The following is a 23,596-nucleotide window of genomic DNA, read 5'->3' as shown; positions in this document are numbered from 1 at the left end:
TGTTTGTTAATAAGCAGGGCGACACCTCTTGCTTTTGAGGAATAGGAGGAGTAGAACACATTACCCACCCAGTCCCTGCGCAATTTCAAGTGCTCTGTGTCAGTGAGGTGGCTTTCTTGAATAAAGGTGATATCTACTTTCTGCCTCTTTAAATATGTCAACATTTTTTTCCTCTTAATTGGTGAATTGATCCCTTTAATATTCCATGATATACATGTTAATTGACCCATAGTGTTGGTACTTCATATAAATGTCTCAACAGAACAAGTGTCATGGTAGTTAGCTTTAAGGCTGCCTGGTTGTATTCCTGCCCTGAGTTTGGAGGTGGTGAAACAATGAATATGAGTATAGTGATAAGAATCAACCTGGACCAAATAATATTCTGGACATATGTGTAAGCAGAAGTTAGAGTTTTAGTGAGAGACCATACATAACCCCAAAACATTAACGTAAAAACCTGCCTAGTAAAACCCCTGTAACAAAACCACATTAGGTAGGTAACTCTCTTACACAACAGTGGTGGCTCCAGCAACTGCTGAAAATTCAAATTGGGCACTCATAACATTTTGTATATGGCAAAGTTTTGAACTTTAAGGCGTTAGGTGTAGAATGTGACCCCCTTCTATCACTGGGATGCAAAATATGACCCATAATGCTTGTATGCCTGCATGCAGGGTCTGCTGTGTTATAAATCTGGACATAGTCATAACTGAACAATGAACAATTGACCATGCATTAGTAATCAGATGCAGGTTTATCATGGTCCCAGATTGATTATTCTGAACATTTGAAGATAACAGGGTTAGGCTACTATGTCACAGCTTAGGTGCATATTTTCACTTTTTCCCCCTCAATTTCGAAGTGGGAATCACATCCCTTCTCATCAGCGTCTATTGTGGACTGTGTTGCAGTCACTTTTGTCATCTTGCTAGCCTACTCACTTGGCAGTTCTTTCATAAAGCGTTGTGCTTCGGCTGGAGTGGAGAAAAACTTGACGGATCCCCGGTGTTTAATGCGAAGCTGGGCTGGGTAGATCAGCGCGTATTCCATCCCCTTCTCTCGCAGCCTCCGCTTCACTTCAAGGAACTCGTCTCTCCTGCGCTGTAGGTCTGCGCTGTAATCTGGGTAGAACGATATCTTTTTATTTTCGTATGTCATCTCTCCTCTGTTACTTCTGGCCAGCCGGAGGACTTTCTCTTTGTCTCTGAAGTTCAGGAACTTGGCGATGAGGGGCCGCGGTCTGTCCGAGTTCTTCCCGATGCGGTGCGCTCTTTCCAGAGTGACTGGTGAAGTGAAGTTATCGTTGCCCAGGATTTGTGGTATAAACGTTTCCAAGAATCCTACCGCATCACGACCTTCTGCCTTTTCCGGCACGTTCAGTATCCGAATGTTGGATCTCCTGCTGCGGTTTTCTAGGTCGTCAGTTTTGTCTTTGAGGTGTGTTATTAGTTTCTCCATTTTGCCGACGCGGTCGCGTGCATCTTTTATGTCGTCTTCGTTTGCACTCACTCGTGTTTCCATCTCCTCAACCTGGTCCGACAGTGTAGAGAGTGAGGATTCAATTTTCGTTAATGTTGTTTGTATGCCGGCTGTTTTTTTGTCAATATGTTTTGTGAGATCCTCTTTGGTTTCTTGGATAGCATCGAGAAGCTGGCTGAATGATATTTCTCCCTTTTCCCCGTCCGCCATGTTTCTTGCGGTTGCCTCGTGCAAGTGCCGTGGAGTTTGAGTCGTACTTCTTAAATTGTAGTTTGCCATGCAAAGAAAAAAAAAAAAAAAGGAAGAAAGTTCTTAACGGCTTTGCCTCTTGTATAAAATCCAAAGTTATGAGAGGTTAAATCAGGATAAAGGCAGAAGCTAGCGCCTACCACCGAGAGCTCACGAATACACGTCTGCTCTCCGCTGCATCCGGAAGTCGAGTTCCGGAATCTGCTATTTTTAATCTAAAATAAAGAAACCCAAATTTAGTAGCACTATTTTTATGATAGTTTTAAAGGAACAAGGTAAAAATAAAAATAACACCTAAAGAAAAGTAAACCTAAATTTGTCTGTTTAAAACAAAATCATAATTTAATAGGGATATTTTTTTATTACTATTAAAGGAGTAATAGTGAGTAAAAAGTAAAATCTAAATTTGATTCTTTTAAATAAAATTGCAAACGTCTGAGAGAATAATCATGGGAGCAGAAAATAGTAAACCCTCTGGAGGTAATCCATCCGAGGGACCAGATTATGAGGCCCCAAATGTAAAGTACATGATGACTAACTATGGGAAGGAAGCCGTAGCCCAATTAGATCTGTGGGTCAGAGAATTAAAATTTCCAAGAACAGGAAGCTTGAGTGTCAAACAGCTAGAGTTCCTACACATGAGATTCCAGATAATGGCGGAAACGCAATTAAATAGTAAAGATAAAAAAGAAAAGGAAATTGAGATAGACTGGAAAGCTTTTGACATGTGGATGCATGAAGCAGAGCGTAGGCAGGGCTCCAACAGGACCGTGCCCCAGTGTCTGAAGCTGGATCCAGACCTGGACTCTGCTCCACCTGCACCTCGACAGCCACAGCAACACCAACCTCCACCTCCACCTCCACCTGAAATTCAGCCTGCACCTGGCCCTCAACCTCAGCTTCCACAACTCCACTCATCGCCCCTATCTCCATCTGCATCTTTAACCACATCACCAGATCTGGCTAACGCATATGCCACTCTACAAGAAACACTCAGAAACCTGAGTCTGAGTCCCCCACCGTACAACCTCAGCTCCGCAACGCGGTCGGGCCTGGGTTTCAAGAAAATCACAGACTCGGCCACGGCCGAACCAGGAGCAGAGGGACACGTGACAGCCCCCATGATTGAAGTGGCCGTGGGAGATGGGCAAGTACAACTGGCGTACAGGCCATGGACAGTGGCTGACCTGCGCGATGCCAGCTTGGAGCTGCCACAGTTATCAGTAGGAGGCGAAGAGTTTGTCCAACAACTCACATCATTGGTGGCATCATGCAGACCAACGATTGACGAACTGAGACGGCTGCTGACATTGCACATGAAAGAGGACTGGCACAGGATTGCCCCCACACTTTGCGAGGCGGCAAATCTAAGACTGGTGCACCATGACATGGGACATGTCGCCAACGACGGAAACATGGCAGTTTTCAGAGAACTATGCAAAAAGGTGAAAGAACTTTTTCCCATCCTCGTAGACTGGCAGAAAGCCAGTATCACCCAAGGGGTAGACGAAACTGTCGCGGCATTCCTCCACAGGATGAAAGCGGCTATGGTCGCTCACGGCGGCATGACATCAGAACAGGCGGAAGGGAAAGTAGGTGGAAAATACACATCACAAATCACCTCTGCCTTTGTGTTAGGACTGAGACCTGAAATCTCCAACCATGTGCAACAAGTTTTCTTGCCATGGCGATACTCAAGTCTGGAGTTGATCGCCAGCTATGCACAGGGGGCAGAGCAGAACTTCAATAAGGCCAAGGAGAAAAAGTTGAGGGCTGAAAAAAGGGCAGCAGATAAAAAAGCAAGCAACATCATGGCTTCGCTGGCTGCAGACAATGAACGCAACCGCGAATACCGCAGACGCAGATGGCAAAACAGAGGCCGCGGACGCGGAGCAGCGGGCCGAGGTGCTGGAGACAGACATTGTTGTTTTCGTTGCGGGAAGAAAGGACATTGGGCACGGGACTGCCGCATGTCCAAAGAGGCAGATGATTGACTAGATGGTGGAAGCGAGAGTCAGGACGGATCTGGTGGAGACACTGAGCCGGCTGGGAGCATGCTGGAAACACGTGAGAACACCCACACTAACACACACTCAAGCCCACTGATACACAGACACATATGCTGCACACCCTAATGCTGACACTGACACTGAGCTCATACAAGATGTTCAGTGCCTCGAAACAGAACAGAAAGACATGCAACAAGGTACACAATGGTGATAGGCATGTTGAATTTCTCTCTAATCGACTCCGGGGCCACTGATTCTGTAGTAAGGAGCCGTGAACTTGATAATAAATAGCTTAAACTCAGCGCCACGTATCAGTAGACAGTTGGTGTGGGAGGTAATTTTTTTTTTTTAAAGATACACAGCTCCACTACAATGCATTTGATCCTAATTTGGGAAAAATTTCAAACACTCATTCCTTAGCTATGACAGAAGTCCAGTTTTTAAAGTGGTGAAAAAGAATTGTATTTGTTTGTTAGGTTTATCTTTGATTTGTACACTAGACGGGGTATAAGTGACATAAGGGTAGAAAACTATCAATGTTTTTCCACCACCCCGACACACAAATCATGCTACGGGGGAAAGTAACTCTCCCCCTGCTCTGTTGTGCTGCAGCTCTGAGCACACACACACATTGACGTCACATGCCTGCGCTGCAGTACACACATACACTCCTATTATGACAGTAAGAGTATCACTGATGAAATAATGCTAGGCGGGGATTGTTTGAATTCAAATAGGTTGTTTTGAGATAATGTTAAATGTATTGCCTCAACAATCTGAACCACACATCTCATTGGTGAATCATGCATGTACAAACTTGGATAATTGGGTACAGAAGCTAAATGCTTCCTTAAACTAGACGGCTACAGCTGATCCTCAGGTGCACTTTAAAGAAGTCCTGAGGGTAAATTGCACATTGTTGAATAAGGAGTTGAAGTTGAGGATGAGATCTTTTTTTTTTTTTTTTTTGACTATCCCAATTTTCACATTGACAAGAAACTGTTTAAGTCTGTTGAAGAGATCTCAGAATTAAAAGATATTCTCAGTTATCTCTGGGCTAAAAGTAAGCATGAAGTTCTGATTAAAAACAACTATGAGCCTGTTGTTATAACAATTAAATCACACTGTTTTGTCCCTGTTGTAACCAGTATCCTCTCAGACATGAAGCAGTTGAAGGCATTAGGCCTGTATATGATGCTTTGTTGAAAGCTGGTGTGATTGTGCCATGTGCTGGTTCTCCAGTGAGAACCCCCATTTTTCTGGTGCAAGATTCAACCTGAGGGCGAGCCTGCGGAGTGGAGATTTGTGCAAGACCTGCAGGCTGTAAATGTTGCTGTGCAGGCCAGGGCGCCGATGGTACAGAATCCGTACACTATTTTGTTTTGAATTCCAACAAATAGTAAATGGTTTTTTAGTTGTTGATCTTTCAAACGCTTTCATGTAGTTTGACAGTCAATTTTGGTTTTGCCTTGTGGTTTTGGTGAGACGCTGTATGCGTTCGCTCGTTTTGCGTGAGGGTTAGTGTGAATCTTCAACTATTCATAACTTTGCTCTGAGGGACAGACTGGAGACCCTGGAGCGGCCAGAGGGGAGCGTTTTGGTTGCAGAATGTGGATGGTATTGGATTGCAAGTGAGACCAGAGAGAGATGCATTAAAGCTGCTCTGGCTCTTTTCACCCACCTGGCTGTACAGGGGCACTAGGCCAGCCTGTCCAAACTGCAGTTTGATGCCACAGAGGTCACATTTTGGGTCACGTGATCACAGCAGAGGAAAAATCCCTCTCATTCAAAAAGAAAATTTCAATTCGGAGAATCTCCAAACCTTTTAAAGAAACAGGTATTATGATTTTCTTTGGCCATGGCAAGCAAGCAGAAAATGGGTTGTTCATGGTGCAGTAATTTAGGCACCATTAGCAGCAAGTGCTCATGGGAAAGGCCTAAAAGCTCAGACCCTGTCTCTTAGATGTGACACTGACGACTGTGGAGGCTGACGAAAGTTTTTCAGTGACTTTAAAATAGTAGTAGAAAGACCTCCGACACTTGGACTACCTGACTGCTCATGACTTTTGACCATAACTGTTGACGAGAAGGGTGGGATTATGATTTCTGACAAGTACTGTTTTAACCATGTTACTCTCCTGCCAACAGTTGAAGATGGAAAGCCACATGACTATGTGGCCATCATAATGTCTGTTTGCTCCCACAGGCCAGAGTTAAAGGATACTCTACTCAGTATTTTTTGTAGATTGTTCATTTTCAGGAAGTTGGACATATTTGGGTGAATGGAGACGACTGCAACAGGAAAACCAAATGATCAGCATTAATTGGTGTTTTTCAATTTTTTTTTTGGTTGAACTGCTGGTACCGACATAACAAATTTCTGTGCGAAAGTTCACATTAACAACATTGACATTTTCTCTCTAGGTGTTCCCAGGACAGATGCAGCTGCAGTCGCAGCTTCAAGGCTACTTTTGTCTCACGAATTATGTGTCTGTTGTTTTCCTCTAACACCCCCGTTCCATCCCCACAGTTGTGGCTACCGCTGAGATAGCCAACTTGTTGATACGAGCCTCTCTGGGAAGAGAGGGCCGTGTGGGAAACCAGGGAACAGCAGTCTGTGCTGTTTCCCTTGTTTATGTTTTCTCCACAGTGTGTGAAGTTGACACATGGGTTGAACCACGTGTCAAAAGGGGAAATGATTGAATGATTGAAGTATGAAACCACTGGCCAGTGTGAGGATGAATGATATGGTATGGTGCATTCTAGTTGTTGTTTGCTTTTCCTTGTTGTTTTGTTTTTTGTACATAAATTTTACCAACAGGTGAAGGTTGCCCTGTAGGAGCCAGCAGAGACAAAGCTGTGCGACCTCAGGTCAGGCGACTACATTCTGGTGAACGTCCATGACATCCCTGTAAGCAGCTCGGGTGCGGCCTAAGGGTGGGGACCAGCTTCCTGCTGGTCATCTCCATCACAACGGGGCTGTCGGTGCTGTTACTGAAAGAGATCTACAACCGCGGGACGAGCAACGACAGCACAGATTCACCTCACACAGATCACAAATCTACACCTACACCACACACCTCACCGGCTGGTGAGGAGATCTGCTGTTACCACAGCTAACACAACATCGAGACGGGAGGACAACGTTGGATGCAAGGCAGTGATGACAGCTGCGGCGAGGAAGCTGACCAACGAGAGTTGCTACGTCTGCGCTGCCCTGCCACATGAAATGGGTAATTCATTGCCACTGCAATCCTATCCTCTAAATGTTTTTGAAACTTTAGGGGCAATGATTGCTTTCACCCAGGGAGACCACGGCCCAGAGCGCGTGGTTCACAACCTCACAGAGGAGCTGCTGAAGATCAACGTGAGTGTTGTGAATTACGAGGGGTCAAGCGTTCGCTCCTGGAATGTTTCCAGAGGAGTGCAGGAGGGGGTCTATCAGGCTTTGCGACCTGGTTGGTGTGGAACATGCTATTTAGCTAAACTGTTACCGGCTGTCAGGATTATGCCTGACCTGAATCACTTCCACACTAACTACGACCACTACTACCCACCACACCGGGCCAGGAGAGGCACTGACACAGTGCATGAATGAGTCAGCACTGTGGAGAAGATTTTTGGTGCTCTCCTGCCTGGCTATGGTGCAACGAACAATGCATTTAAGATCAATGACATTGCTCTGGACTTGGAAGATCTCACTGGCACAGTGGACACAGGTTTTGGGACACTCACACCGGCCGTGCAGGGCCTCAGCAATGTGGCTCTGCAGAACAGGCTGGCCATGGACATGGTGTTAGCAAACCAAGGGGGGGTCTGTCATGTTGTGGGTACTGATTGCTGTACTTATATTCCTGACATATCTGATAATATGACCCATGTTGTTGCACACCTGAATAACTTGTTGCATTTGCAGAAGAGCCGAGACACGGAAGAGAACGCAGGTAATGGTTGGTGGTCTTGGGCTCCACCTAATGGGTGGCAAACTACACTGTTGCATTTGTTTGCCCCGGTCCTGGCTGTCCTTGTAGGTCTGAGTGTTGTCCTGTGTTGTGTTGTGCCACTAGTCAGATCATTGGTGACGTCAATGATCTCGTCTGCTACTGAATGGTTTGTGCAGATGGAAGAGATTGAAGAGGAGTGGGTTCCCCCGTGTGGGGATCAGGATGAGCTCCTTTAAGTTTTTCATATTTTCAGTTTATTCATTTATATATTTTCTCTGCATTGAGTGATGTTAAGCAATAAAGCTGATTTCTTAAATGTTTAAGTTAGGTTAATCATAGAACACCATGGTTGATTCTCATGCATTGCTAGATGTGTGATTTTGATGTTTTTGCTTATCTTTTACAGTGAGATTTTGTCAATGGATATGATTCCTTTGAAGTGGTGATTTTGATTTTTCATGTGATAGTGTTTTTGCTTTTTCCTGTTTTGATATGACTACGTCAACACTACAGGGGTGATTTCCAAAACACTTCAGTTTTATACCTTTTAATAACTTTGTATTTTTTCTAATCATACTGTTTGTTACTTTGATTTACCTTTCCACATATTATTTGAAGTAGATTAGTTATGTAGTAGAATATGGGATTTTTTCCTCATTATACCAGAGGTTTTTCCCCTTTCTTAGGTTGAGTGCAGTTAGACGGATGAGTCTTTTGCCCCCCTCTTGTCAAGTGAGGGGGGGGATTTTGGCTCCTCTGTTCCTGTGGACTGTGTTTTCTCTGCCCGGGGTTTTTAAACTCCCAAGTTGGAGACTGGGTGCGCTAGTGTTTGGCTGGTGCGGGGCAGGGAAACAGAGAACATGGGGTAGATAATTACAAAAATTTCCTATTATTATGGTTTAGCATCAAAATGCTAAAAAGGGTGGAATGTAATGGGAAATTTTGGTGTAACCCATTGTATGCTTTACAAGGGGTGTATAACCATGTTAACTAAGTGAACTTCCTTCACTTTGTGGAAAGTGGTACTCAGCTAATACTTTCCTGATACCTGTATGACATGCACCAGACACAAATCACTGAATCCACACAGAGCAGGTTAAAGGTCAGACCGGTGCTCTGTGTTAATTTACAAGGGGAGTTGTGTCCTGGCGGTGAAGCCAGGCACAGCTATCACAGCCATATATTTTGTCTGTTGTTCAAATGTGTTTTGGGAACTATAAAGATAGCGCCCGGGTGAGCCTCTTCAGCTCACTCACTCACTGACTGGACTCCTGTTCAGTTGTGTTGTGTGACTCCATTCATGAATGCTTTTTATTAAAACTCAAGAAAGACAGCTGACGTGTCCAGTTATCCTTTTTTAAATACTTTGGTGAAGGAACAACATTTTTTGCCACCACACCTGCTTTGTTCCTGAGCACCTGCTGATCATCAGCCATAAAGAGGCTTTTTGTCAGCCTCCTTGTGGCTTACGGCCATACTACCCTGAGACACCCTGGTGAGAGGTTGTGTGGTTGAGAGCTCCTGACGGTTGATGGTTTTGCGAACAATTCATTGCAGTTTAACGATATCATCAGAAGCTCACGGACTTCGGTTTAATTTATTAATCTTTCCTTTGTTTAATCTTTTCTTACATTTTATGAATTTTTAGTTTTCCGTGTATTTTGAGTTGATAGTTTGTTGAGTACCCCCCGGCAGTGTTAGCACTGGTCGGGGGAGGTTATTTAAGTTCTTTATTGTGAATATACGGACGGATTTACCGGCAACGACCCTATTTAACACTATTTTGACCTTGTCTAACCGGTAAAGGTCTCCTCCTGAACCTGGACCTGGAGAAGGCTTTCGACAGGGTGGATCACTCCTTTTTGTTTTCCACCCTGTCGGCCTTGGGCTTCGGCCCTGTGGTATTAAGACTGGTGGGGCTCCTGTACCGGGGAGCACAGTCCAAATTAAAATTAAACGGTAAGTTGAGTCAAGTGTTTTCTATAAGCAGGTCGGTGCGGCAGGGTTGCCCCCTGTCGCCGCTGCTTTTTTCCATGGTCATGGAGTCTTTGGCGGCCGCCGTCGTAGCCAACGCCCGCTTGCCGGGACTGCCTGTGGCGCCGGGGCTAGGGAGGGTCACCGTCGTCCCCTTTGCGGACGACGTGACCATCCTGGCCTCGGCGCCGGGGGAAATCGACTTGGCGCTAGAACACATAGAGGCCTTTGAGGCAGCCTCGGGCGCAAGGTTGAACAGAACTAAAACCAATCTACTAGCGAGTGGGGGGGGACTAGGTAGGTGGGGTTTTAATGTTGTAGAGCAGATAAAAGTGTTAGGCATATACGTGGGCATAGGTGGGGTCAGGGCCTCACGAAGTAATTGGGATGCGGCCATTAGCAGGGTTTAGTTTAGTTTATTGTTTTATAGTACGTGGACAGTCCCAATTAATCAACTGCATTAAATACAGTAAAAAGGGCAGCTTTAGCCAGCATGGCTAATATCCTGCTGTAGTCCCCGGCCAGATGACAATGGGCATCCTAAAAAGCAACAACAACAATATATTACAACACAATGATTAAAAAGAATCAATAGGGAAAGGATAGAACAGGTAGGTATCAGTACAATCATGCAAAGACAGCACAATGAAACATACAAGAGCAGCACATGCAATATACCAATAATCACACACAATAGGCTACATCAGCACATACTGTACTACACATTCTGGGATGCAGACAGACAGGGGTGCATGCAGACATCACATAGACAGATAAAACACAGACAGGCAGCATGATCATGACGCAAATAGCACAATATCTTAGTGGGTACAGGTGTAGTTATGAGCGAGCCATGTTTTTAGTTTGGATGTAAAAGTACAGTATGTATGTATTTCTTTAATATGGGTGGGAAGTGAGTTCCAATATTGTAATGCTTTAACAGAAAATAATAGCTGGCCAAATGTACTTTTCCTGAATGGGACTGTTAAGTCACCACGAGTGGCGCTTCTAGTGATCTGACCAGTGTTATTGCGTTGGTTTATGAATGAGTTCAATGGTGGAGGAGCTAAACCATGCAGGATTTTAAAGACCAGACAGATGTTCCTATATTTTATGATATCCTCCCAGCTCAGAAGCTTATGTTTGTGTAAGATGGTGCAATGATGTGAGCTGTTTGGTTTCTGGTCCAAAACTTTAAGGGTTTGTTTGTACAGCGTTTCCAAAGGCTTCAGTGTTGAGCTGTTGGTTTGTCCCCAGCTTGTGAGGCAGTATGTTATGTGCGACATGATCATGGCATTCACATATAATTTGGCAGCATTAAAGGTCATGGTATTTCGAATATATTTAAAATTTGCTAAACTAAACCTAATTCTTTGACTCACTTTTTTTATATGTGTTTTGAATGTTAGATTGGAATCAATAGTGATTCCCAGATATTTTACCTCTGACACAATATCAATATTATGACCCGATATAGTTATGTTCGGCACAATGTTGCACTGCCTTTTAGTAAAGAACATTCCCACTGTTTTATTTAGATTAAGTTGGAGGCAGGAGCAGTTTAACCACTTCGAGATCTGCTCTAACGCTGATGTAAGTTTAGCAGCTGCCAACTGCTTTGTTTTAGCATGCACATACATTACAGTGTCGTCCGCATATAACAAGGTTTCCACATCAGGACAGACTGATGGCAGGTCACCTGATTTAAAGATAGGAGAGACAATTGCAGTCTTCCAGGTGTTTGGGAATACTCCCTGCAGTATTGATAAATTTACAATTTGTGAGATAGGACAGGCTAGATGGTCTTTTAAAGATTTGAGCATTGCTGAATCCATCCTGTATATATCCTTGGCCGTTGAAGTTTTAAGAGAGTTAATTATCGCCTTAGTTTTTAGTTCAGAGATGGGTTGAATACAAAAGGAGGCCTTACTGTTATCAGTTTTAACGATAGTTTCTGTTACTGAGGGAAAAGTTTGCGCGATCTCAGCCACAGAGTCAATGAAATAATTATTAAAAGCTGAGGCAATTTGTGCTGGATTTTGTGTTAGCTTATCATTTATTTTCAACTCTAATTGTTTCTTAGCCTTGTGGTTAATTCCCATTAGATTTTTTATTTGTTCCCAAATCAGTTTGGTATTACCTTTTGCCTCATTAATAATTGTTATAAAAAAGTTGGCTTTGGCATTTCTTATGGCTTTTGTAACTTTGTTGCGTAGCGAAGTGAACCTGTGCCTATCAGTGGTTGATTTTGTTTTCAGAGCTCTTTTCAGTGAGAGGTCTCTTCTTTCATCAAATTAAATATATCATTATTTAGCCAGGGAAGTGTATTGTTCTTATTTTTTCCCTTGTTTCTGATTTTTCGAGTGAACTCATTGACTAAGTTGCCTAACTTGGTTGCAAACAATCTACAGTCATCTTCCACACAGTTCCTATTTAGAATATCCGCCCAATTAGTCTGTTGCACTGCTCTTTCAAAATGTACAAATTCTCTCTTCGGGATTCTGGGTTGTTCCATAGGTTTACAAGGCCGAAGGAAACGCTTATTTGTAAGTTTCCTGGACATTAGTATTAAATTATGATCAGATAGACCAGTGATGAAATTAAATGTTTTAACAACTCTCTCAGGCTTGTTGCTGAATATTAAATCCATCTGTGTCTGGGAGGAGGTAGTTATTCTAGTTGGTCCTTCTATGAGTTGCATGAAATCTAGACCATCCATTATCTGTTTAAGGGCTTTTCTATTTGTCTTGTCAAGCCAGTTACAATTAAGATCCCCGAGTAGTATTAATTCTTTTTTAAAATCACATGCTTGGAGCAGTTTTTTGAATGTAGTGAAAAAATCATTATTAGCAGAAGGTGGACGATATATTACAATAAGCATGAAGGACATTTCAGGAGACAACATTACATTCAGTCCAAGACATTCTAAGTCATGATTAAAAGGCCAAATTATTTGTTGACATTTAAAATGATCTCTGATATAGATCATGACCCCACCCCCTCTACCATTAGATCGATCTTGTCTAAAGATTTTATAACCTGGCACCTGCAGAGCAGCTGATGGAGAGTTGCTGTGTAACCATGTCTCTGACAGGCATAAGAAGTCTAGGTTAGAGTTTTCAAGGAGATGGCGGATTTGATCAGCTTTAGGAGTGAGGCTGCGAATGTTAATATGTCCTCCAAAAACACCTTTGGGTTTACGTTGCTGATCCCAGATCACCAAGGATTGGTTAACAGTTTTGAAGAAATTTAGTTTGCGGTGTTTTTTCATAACAGGATTAATGCCGGTTTTGCGCGCGTGACTTTTCCTACTGTCACGGTGACTGTGAACGCAGCACCCGACCTCCGGGTCAGCTGGGTTGCGGAAGTCAGTCGGGTTGGAGACGTGTTGCGGCAGAGCGAACGCTTTTCCCACGGCTACCGCGGCTTCCCCTTCGCCATGCGCGCCCACAGATAGTCGATCCCAGTCTCCAGCATCTCCGTCGCCCTCGCCAGCAGCCCCGAGCGCCCTCGGCCTCCGCTCCCCCGCTCCGACAGATCCACCTCCCAGCCGGCGCACCTCCACCAGCCCGTCCTCGGTCCCCGGACAACAGACGTGAGGCAGCAGATTAGGATGGTATGTGCATTCAATCACTGTGCATTCACTGTGATAACCACGTACCTGAGAGACAGGAATACTGCGTTTCTCGTCTTTGTGGAGGGTAGTTGAAAGACATTAGATCCTGGATGTCCTCTAACTTCTTGCTACTGAATTCAGATAAAACTGAGGTCATTGTGTTTGGACCTAAACATCTCAGGGACACTCTCTCTAATCAGATCGCTACTCTAGATGGCATCACCCTGACCCCGAGTACAACCGCGCGGAACCTTGGAGTCATTTTTGACCAGGACCTTTCCTTCAGCTCCCACATAAAACATGTGACTAGGACCGCCTTCTTCCATCTGCGCAGTATCACTAAGATTAGGAATATTCTCTCCCAGAGTGATGCTGAGAAACTAGTGCATGCATTTATCACTTCTAGGCTAGACTACTGCAACTCTCTCCTGTCAGGATGTCCGAAAAACTCTCTAAAGAGTCTCCAGCTAGTCCAGAATGCCGCAGCGAGAGTTTTGACAGGAGTTAGGAAGAGAGAGCACATCTCTCCCACCTTAGCTTCTCTCCACTGGCTTCCTGTAGGATTTAGAATAGACTTCAAAATCCTTCTGCTGACTTATAAGGCTCTTAATGATAAAGCTCCATCCTATCTGAAAGAACTAATCATTCCTTACTGTCCTACCAGAGCACTCCGCTCCCAGAACGCAGGTCTGTTAGTGACTCCCAGTATCTCTAAAAACAGACTGGGAGGTAGAGCCTTCAGTTACCGGGCTCCTTTACTGTGGAACCAGCTCTCTCCATGGGTCAAAGAGGCAGACACTCTAACTACATTTAAGTCTAGGCTTAAGACCTTCCTTTATGACAGGGCTTTTAGTTAGGGCTGGTTCAGGTAGCTCTGAACCATTTTATAGCTACGCTGCTATAGGCTTAGACTGCTGGGGACACATCTGGATACACAGAGCCCTCTCCTCTCCTCTCCCCTCCTCTCCTCTCCTCTCCTCTCCTCTCCTCTCCTCTCCTCTCCTCTCCTCTCCTCCTATCTCCTCCTCTCCTCTCCTCTCCTCTCCTCTCCTCTCCCCTCCCCTCCCCTCCCCTCCCCTCCCCTCCCCTCCTCTCCTCTCCTCTCCTCAGTATATTTTTGAACTGTCATTTTCTGTTGTACTTTGTAGTTTGGCCTTGGTGTCTCGCACTCTCTCTGTGTTTCCGCAGATCCACCGGAGCTCCATCTCTCTGCACCAGCCGCGGCCTGCATCGCCCCCCTCCCACCCCTTCCCCTGCCGTTAGACCGGCCTCCCCTCCATTCCCATGGACCAGTCTGCCACCCAGTCCTCCCATCGAGCTGACCGGCTCTCCCTGCCCCCCCCCTCCCCTCACCAGAGACTGCCCTCATCAACCCCTGCTAACATTTCCATATTCCGCACATTCTGTGACAAACTGTAAACTGTTTTCTTGTCTGTAACAACATCTATTGCACGTCTGTCCGTCCTGGGTGAGGGATCCCTCCTCTGTTGCTCACCCTGAGGTTTCTCCTGTTTTTCCCTGTTAAAAGGGTTTCCATGGAGTTTTTCCTCAGTCGATGTGAGGGTCTAAGGACAGAGGATGTTGTTACGATGCCATGTGAAGCCCTTTGAGACAAACTGTTTGTAAAAACGGGCTATACAAATAAAATTGCCTTGCCTTGCCTTGCCTAGTATCTCCGGTGTTCGGGCCTGGGCACTGGTGTATATCTCCAGATAGCAGCAGGTACAGTGTGATGATGATAAGATTGTTGCTTTGCTGTTTACTTCGGACTACGCTCTTGCGTTTGTTGTGGTGTTGTCCGGCAGTGAAGACAAATGCTTGCATCAGAGTAAATTTGCCGTAGCCAAAGTGCTTAGTAGCGCCTCGATGCACGAGGTTACAATGAACTTCCTTTACATTTAAAAACGGACCTGTGTCTAGGAAGTTTAAAATAAATCCAAATGTTAAAAGCGCTAGGAGAGCTCCTGCCGCACCTGACCTGCCGGCTGCCGCCATCGGTGACTCATATTGTTAACAGGTGGCGGCCCCGTGGCCTCAGCCTGAGAGCAAAGGTAATAGTGTGGAACGCTCTAGTAGCCTCTACTCTAGTACATGTTTTGGGAACCTGCGAGCTGCCACAGTGGGCACTAAACGTCCTGCAGGACACCCTCTCCACATTCCTCTGGAGGGGGAGGGCCAATTCGATCGCTCGACGGGTGTTAATTGGTAATAAACGGGAGGGGGGTTTAGGACTAATTGACATCAGTGCAAAAAGAGACGCACTGCGGCTAAAAATCATTAGAAAGTTTCTCGATCCGGCCAGGCAGTACCCCTGGGAGGGCGCGATGGCGGGCTGTTTGGCTCAGTACGGCGAGGGGGACGTGTACAACCTGTGCACTCTCCCTCCCAGAACGGCCTACAGCCAGCTGCCGCCGTTCTTCCGGGAGGTGCTAGAGGCGTGGGGCAAGTTGCTGCCCCGCCTCAAGCCTTCGGAGGTGAACAGGAGCAGTATCGCGCCGTTGCCTTTCCTCCAGACTCCCTTCCTCCAACACGGGGGGAGGGCGCTGTCCTGCGCTCCGCTGCGGGCGGCGGGGGTCACGAGGATTGGTCAGGTGATTGACGGGGAGGGGTTCTTTGATTTTCAAAGAGCCAAAACTTCACTGAACAGGGGAGGGATTAACTTTAGGCCGGGGCACGTTAGAAGCACCGGTGCTAGAGTAGATAGGGCCATGCCAGAGTCCTGGAGGAGGGCTCTCTGCACCACCGGACCGGTGCGGGAGCCCCGGTTGGCGTTCCTCCTGTGCCTGACCCCCACCCAGGACACACCCCTTTCAGATGCATCCACCAAACTGCTGTACAGGCTCCTCGCGTCCGGGCTGGGGAGGCCGCCTTCCTCCGAGGCAGCTTGGAGGGGGCTCTTCCCCGGCTCGGACATGGGGAAAATCTGGCAGAACCTAAATACTCCACACATCCCCCACAGTTGTCATGACCTAGACTTCCGTATCAGGCATAGGAGGGTCTACACCGGGGTTGTCCTGCACCAGGTCCACAGAGAGCTCTTCTCTAGGACCTGTGCAGTTTGTCAGCTTGGGGATGAGAATGATGTGCATTTGTTTGTGCACTGCCCTGAGTTGGTGGGTTTCCATGTGTTTTTGTTGTCTGTTTTGCGCACTCATTGCCATTACACACACACACTACACTCACCCCCTGGACTCTGCTATTTGGACTGGACAATAAGCACACACTCATCAACACACTCCTCTCACTGGCACGACAGGCAACGTGGACACGGCGCAACATAGCACTTCACGAGCACACACACACACATCAGTCACACGCATCTGGAGAACCATCGCACAGTCACACTTCAGGACACTGCACCACACACACCAGCTGGACTCACTGGTGGCGGGCAGTTCTTTTTGTTTTGTTAATGAGTTGGGTGATTTGAGTTTCTGTTTTGTGTAAAGTGTTTGTTAATAAGTTGAAAAATTAAGTGTGGAATATTGAGTGTTTCTCTTGAATGCGGTCGGCGGGGCTGGAATGGCGGCCAAGGCGGCCATCTCAGCGGGACCGGCGAACAGCTCAGCAGAACCGGTGAACAACTCAGCGGGACCGGTGAACAGCTCAGCAGGACCGGTGAACAACTCAGCGGGACCGGTGAACAACTCAGCAGGACCGGTGAACAACTCAGCAGGACCGGTGAACAACGCAGCTGGACCGGTGAACAACAGGGGACCCGGTGGTGCGGCCGGGAGGACGGCGGTGGATTCGGCAGGACGGGCGGAGGCTCCGGCGGCGGCTTCGATGGCTGCAGCGGCCGGGAAGGAGAGGGAAACAGCGGCTGCTTTACTGGCAGCGAGAAGAGCCAAGGCTGCTGGGGCTGGAGCAGCGGCTGGAGCCGCGGCTAAGGAGAGAATACTCGGTGGTTTTAAGATAGGAGACACTGCTGTATTAGCCAAAGGCTTATGTAATGATGAACTGGTGGTGTCGTTCCTCAACCTGCCTGCCTAGATTACTGATGAGGAGATTGTGGTCAAGCTAGAGAGCTGGGGGGTGGGAGCTGCCTCCCCGATCAGGAGAAGAATGTGGCCGGGGACAAATGTCGCTGATGGCACCAGGTTTCTTAAAGTTAAGTTCAATGATAAAATCCAGAGCCTGCCGTACTCGGCGCGGTTCGAGACGGCCCTTGGGCCTGAATACTTTAGGGTCATTCACGACCGCCAAGTAAAAGTTTGCAGGATGTGCCTGCAGCCAGGTCACATCCTGCGTGACTGCCCTGAGTTTTACTGCCACAAGTGCGGGGTCCAGGGGCATTATGTGCGGGAGTGTACGGCCAGGAGGGGGCCGGAGGAGGAGAAATGTCTGTTATGTAACAATGTAAACTCAAGGTGCTCTTGTAAGGAGAGCGAGGAGGAGGAGGAGAAGGAGGAGGAGGAGGAGGAGGACGCAGGCTCCTCAGCGGAGCTCCTCTCAGAGGAGGAGGAGGAGAGTGAGAGTGAGGAGGATATGGAGCAGGAAGGGGCGGGTGTGGCCGAGAAGGCTGACCTAGCCCGGGCTGGATCCCTAGAGCTGGTGGTGAGTGGGCAGCAGGTCCCAAGCAAGGGGGCGGGTGTGGCCGTGAGGGCTGACCTAGCCCGGGCTGGGCCCCCGGAGCAGGCAGCGGCGCCGAAAGGCCCGAGCCAGGCGGAGCTCATCGGCTCCAGCCTGGACGGCCAGTAGGAGGCCGCAGGTGACAGCCGGGAGGGGGACGGCTCCGGTCTTGAAGAAGGCGAAAAGCTGCCCTCAGCCCAGGTGATGTCCAGACAACGGGGCTCAGCCAGTGAGGGACCACTGTTCGAGGGACGGCAGGGAGGGGTCCCTGTCGTTCCTCAGACACAGCTCGGGACCAGCTCCGACACTGACATGGACCTGGACCTGGTCAAACAGGTCAGGACTGGCCGAAAAAATAAGAAAAGAAAATTTCCCCCACTAGGTGCTCCTCATGGCTTCCCTCCTCTCTCTAAATGCTCGTGGGCTCCGCACGTGGGTTAAAACCAGGGCCATTTTGGCCAGTGTTAACAGCAATGACATTTTGTGTTTGCAGGAAACCTGGTGGGATCAGCGGGTGGAGCAAAGGGTGCGGGGGGAGTGGAAGGGCAGCATAGCTTGCAACAACGGGGGTGTTACCTCCGGAGGGGTGGCTGTGCTGTTCGGGGAGGCAGCGGGGGTTACGTAGGCAGAGGTGCATTCAGACAGCGAAGGTAGAGTAATTGTGCTGGATGTTGTGTGTCCACAGTGGGCAGGCAGGTTGATAAATGTATATGCTTATAATGATGAAATTAAAAGAAAAACCCTGTTCCTGGAGCTTGAAAGGTGGATCACTCCCACCACCATCATCGTGGGGGACCTGAACCTGGTTCAGACCCTGGATGATGTGGGTGGGAGGGAGAAGCTGAAGTCAGATGTAAGTAGGTTTGTGTTTGCCGATTTGTGTGTTAGAAATGATTTAATTGATGTGTACAGGGTTCTTAACCCAGGCAGGCGGTCTTCCAGGCGGTGCAGGGCCGCAGCCGCCGCTCCCGGATCGACTTGCTCCTGGCCTCCGGGGGGTTGCTGAGGGGGATTCGGGGGGTTGCTTATGAGCCTTGCCCATGGAGCGATCACCTGTTCCTCCGATGCAGCTTCTCGGGGCCGGGGGACGTCCGGGGGGGCGGCCTGTGGGTCCTCAACTCTGGCCTGCTGGAGGACCACCGCTTCAGAGGTAAGCTTGAAAAACTGTTGTTATATTGTGTACACGAATGTGATGATGAGCGGGGATTGTTGGGGAGGTGGGGGGATTTTAAAACTAGAATAAAAAGATTAGCAATTAACTTTGCAAAACATAAAAGATGGCAGGAAAGGATGGAGGAGGAAAAGTTAGGAAATATCATTAAAAATGTCATTGTTGACATAGATACGGCGACTGGGGCGCAGTTGGCCAGCCTGGAGGCCGCAAAGGCGAGGCTGGCTGGGTTGCACAGCTCCAAATGCGCTGCTGCAGCTCTGCGCGCCAAAGCCAACGACCTCCTCCACGGTGAGAAGTACTCAGCGTACTTTTTGGGACTAGAGAAGCAGAAGCAACAGAAACAGTTAATTGAGCAATTGAAAGATGAGACAGGTAAAGTAAAAACAGAACCGGACGAAGTAGAGTCCATAGCAGTGAGGTTTTATGACAAGCTGTTCAGCAGGGAGGAGGTGGATGTGGGGAGGGGGGAGCAGCTTCTCGACAGAATCAAAGGTAGGTTGAGTAGACTAGATTGTGTGTCCTTAGAGGGCAGAATTACTGAGGATGAGGTCGCCAGGGCCGTAGCCGGCTTATCCAGGGCCAAAAGCCCTGGGGAGGACGGCCTCACCTCAGAGCTCTTCCAGAGCTTTTCTGAGTTTTTTGTGCCTCTGTTGACTCAATTATATAATGAAATGCTAGATTTTGACGAGGCACCAGAGGGGTTTGGGGCGGGAGTAGTCTCCCTGCTCTTTAAGAAGGGTGACAAGAACCTAATCTCAAATTACAGACCAATCAGTTTATTAAATGTCGATTATAAAATTATGGCGAAAGTTATTGCAAATAGGATGAAGGAGGTGGCCGGGGACGTCGTGACCAGCCTACAGGCTTACGGCGTCCCCGGCCGGGACATTGCGGATTCCATAATAACAGTGCAGGGGGTGGTCCGGGGGATGGAGGAGACCGGTAAAGGTCTCCTCCTGAACCTGGACCTGGAAAAGGCTTTCGACAGGGTGGATCACTCGTTCTTGTTTTCCACCCTGTCGGCCTTGGGCTTCGGCCCGGTTGTATTAAGACTGGTGGGGCTCCTGTACCGGGGAGCACAGTCTAAACTAAAAATGAATGGTAGGTTAAGTAGGGTTTTTTCGGTCAGCAGGTCGGTGCGGCAGGGTTGCCCCCTGTCGCCACTGCTGTTTTCTCTGGTCGTAGAGTCTTTGGCGGCCGCCGTCGTAGCCGACGCCCGCTTGCCGGGACTGCCCGTGGCGCCGGGGCTAGGGAGGGACCCTGAGGGTCACGACAGGCAACATGGACACGGCGCAACATAGCACTTCACGAGCACACACACACACACACACACACATCAGTCACACGCATCTGGAGAACCATCACACAGTCACATTTCAGGACACTGCACCACACACACCAGCTGGACGCACTGGTGGCGGGCAGTTCTTTTTGTTTTGTTAATGAGTTGGGTGATTTGAGTTTCTGTTTTGTGTGAATTGGTTGTGTGATTAAGTGTTGAAAATTGAACGTTTCAGTGTTGGTGTGGGATTATGTGTTGGGGTTATATGTCTGTCCCGTCAGTGATGTGGTTTCTCTTTTCTTTTGCAGTTTTTGTTTTGGTAATTTATGGTTGATTTTCAGTTTTGCTTATTTCTAGTCTTGTTTATTTATGCTTTATTTACAGTTTGCATTCATTTCCAGTTTTGATCATTTACATTTTTCATTCATTTCAAGTTCTGTTTATTTCTGTATGGTTTATTTCCAGTTTTGATAATTTACAGTTTGGTTCATTTGTAAATAGTGTCTTGTGTCTTGTGTGTTGTTTGTGATTTTAATGAAGAGAGTACATAAAATGTATGTGATATATTTTTCATAATAAAAGATTTAAAAAAAAAAAGCACGCCCGATCTCGTCCGATCTCGGAAGCTAAGCAGGGTCGGGCCTGGTTAGTACTTGGATGGGAGACCGCCTGGGAATACCAGGTGCTGTAAGCTTTTTCACTGGTCTTTGCACGGCTTCCCCTGCTTTGTTCCTGAGCACCTGCTGATCATCAGCCATAAAGAGGCTTTTTGTCAGCCTCCATGTGGCTTACGGCCATACTACCCCGAGCACGCCCGATCTCGTCCGATCTCGGAAGCTAAGCAGGGTCGGGCCTGGTTGGTACTTGGATGGGAGACCGCCTGGGAATACCAGGTGCTGTAAGCTTTTTTGCACGGCTTCCCCTGCTTTGTTCCTGAGCACCTGCTGATCATCAGCCATAAAGAGGCTTTTTGTCAGCCTCCTTGTGGCTTACGGCCATACTACCCTGAGCACGCCCGATCTCGTCCGATCTCGGAAGCTAAGCAGGGTCAGGCCTGGTTAGTACTTGGATGGGAGACCGCCTGGGAATACCAGGTGCTGTAAGCTTTTTTGCACGGCGTCCCCTGCTTTGTTCCTGAGCACCTGCTGATCATCAGCCATAAAGAGGCTTTTTGTCAGCCTCCTTGTGGCTTACGCCCATACCACCCTGAACGCGCCCCCGTGGCTGATCAGTGTGCAGGTGTGTGAGCTGGTGAGTGGAGGTGTGTGAGGGAGCAGGAGAGCAGAGAGTGTGAGATTGAATTGTTTGTTTGACTAATTAACCGAGTGAGAGAGGCTCACAGACCTCATCTTTTGTTCTAGTTTTCTCTTTCTTTAGTTTAATCTTTAATCATTTGGACCTTTAGTTTTCTGTGTATTTTCAGTTGATTTAATTTGTTTTTCCCCCCCGGCAGTGTGAGCACTGGTCGGGGGAGGTAATTTGGTTCTTTCCTTGTGAAAATACTTCGGACGGGTATCATGGCCACCAGAATTAGGACCGGATTGACGACGACTAAAAAAACAATGAAGACTTTGGGCACGGCTGCACTCGCTTCTCCCTCTGGGGGCCTGGCTGCAGGCCCTCAGGGGGAGAATGAAACGGTAGGTTTATATGATGTAGAGATTAATAAGGAAGGAAAACTAGTGAGCAGGATTGAGTCTGTGAGTGAGAGCGAGTGTGTGGGAAGTGACGGTGTGGTGGATGAGGGTGAATGGGAGCAGGTTGGGAGGAGAAACCAGTCTGCTGCAGCCGGGAAGCCGCCGGCCACTGGCGGCAGTAGGGAGGCCGGGAAGGGCGGAAGTGGTCCGCGGTCGGCGCTGGCCATGCGGCCGCCGAACGCACCGAAGCCGGGCTCGGTGGCCGGAGGGGTCCGTGCGCCGGGGAAGCCCGGGTCGGCGGCGATGGTGGCAAACAAGGCGGCGGGCGCTGGGTCTGAGAGTGCGGCGGGACGAGCCACGGCGGGGGCGGCGGCGGGGAGAGCCGCGACGGAGCCGTGCAAAGATCTAGGTCGGGGCACGGCGGGACGAGGGACGGCTCCAGGGGCCGGAGGTGGATCAAAGGCCGGGGGGGAGGCTGCGGTGGCCGGGATGGGAGGAGGGACTAGCGCCGCTGGTCCTGCTCCACCGGTCAGGGCAGCAGCCTTGCTGGCGGAGAAGGAGAAGGCGGCAGCGGCGGCGGGGGTGGTGAGGCAGCCGGCGGCTCGGGCTCAGGGGGCGGCGGCAAAGTCCGCGGCGCCCCGTGAGCCTGAAGCCCCGGTCTCCTTCGAGAAGGATCTCACTGTCGTGCTGGAGCTGCAGGGGACGGAGGAGGTGTCGGTAATGGAGTTGATGCGGGCGGTCAGGGGTTTGTGTGGGGGATTGGTGGCGTGCAGGGCTACGGGGCAGCGAAGCTTTGAGGTCACCATGACGCACGTGAAAGGTAAGGAGAGGATTTTGGACGGTTTCAAAATAAATAGCACTGCAGTTATGGCAAAAGAATTGAGTAATGATGAGCTGGTGGTGTCTTTCCTTAATTTACCTGCTTACATTAAAGATGAGGAGATCCTCAACAAGCTGGCTGGTTGGGGGTGGGGGCCGCCTCCCCCATACGGAGGAGAATGTGGCCGGGCACCAGGGTGGCTGACGGGACCAGGTTCTTGAAGGTGAAGTTTAATGATACGGTGCAGTCTCTCCCCTACTCCGTTAGGTTCGAGACAGCGCTGGGGCCGGAGTATTTTAGAGTTATACATGACAGGCAGGTCCGGGTTTGCAGAATGTGCCTGCAGCCTGGACACATTCTCCGGGACTGCCCGGAGTTCAGCTGCCACAGGTGTGGAGTCCAGGGCCACTACGCCAGGGAGTGCGCGGCGGGGAAGGCTCGGGGGGAGGAGAAGGAGCTCTGCGCGGTGTGCAGGCGTGGGCTTTCCAGCTGCGCCTGCGGTGGCAGCAGCGGTGAGGAGGAGGAGGAAGGAGGAGGAGAAGGTGAAGAGGCATCTGTGGCCTCCTCTGCTGAGCTGATCTCGGGGCACGGGGCCAGCGAGGCAGAGGAGGGCATGGACACGGAGGCGGGTGTAGCCGGGATGGCCGACCCAGCCGAGGCTGGACCCCCGCACCAGCAGGTGGGGCAGCAGGGGCAGAGCAAGGGGGCGGGTGTAGCCGAGAGGGCCGACCTAGCCCGGGCCGGGCCCCCGAAACAGAGGAGGACACTGGCGGCGACGGCCCAGGTGGACCTGATGGGGTCTAGCCTGGACGAGCTGCTGGTGGTCTTCGAGACCGGTAA

Source organism: Trachurus trachurus (assembly GCF_905171665.1).
Source record: "Trachurus trachurus genome assembly, chromosome: 13".
Classification (NCBI taxonomy): domain Eukaryota; kingdom Metazoa; phylum Chordata; class Actinopteri; order Carangiformes; family Carangidae; genus Trachurus; species Trachurus trachurus.
The sequence above is the reverse complement of the archived record's forward strand: the minus strand, read 5'-3'. Positions refer to the sequence as shown.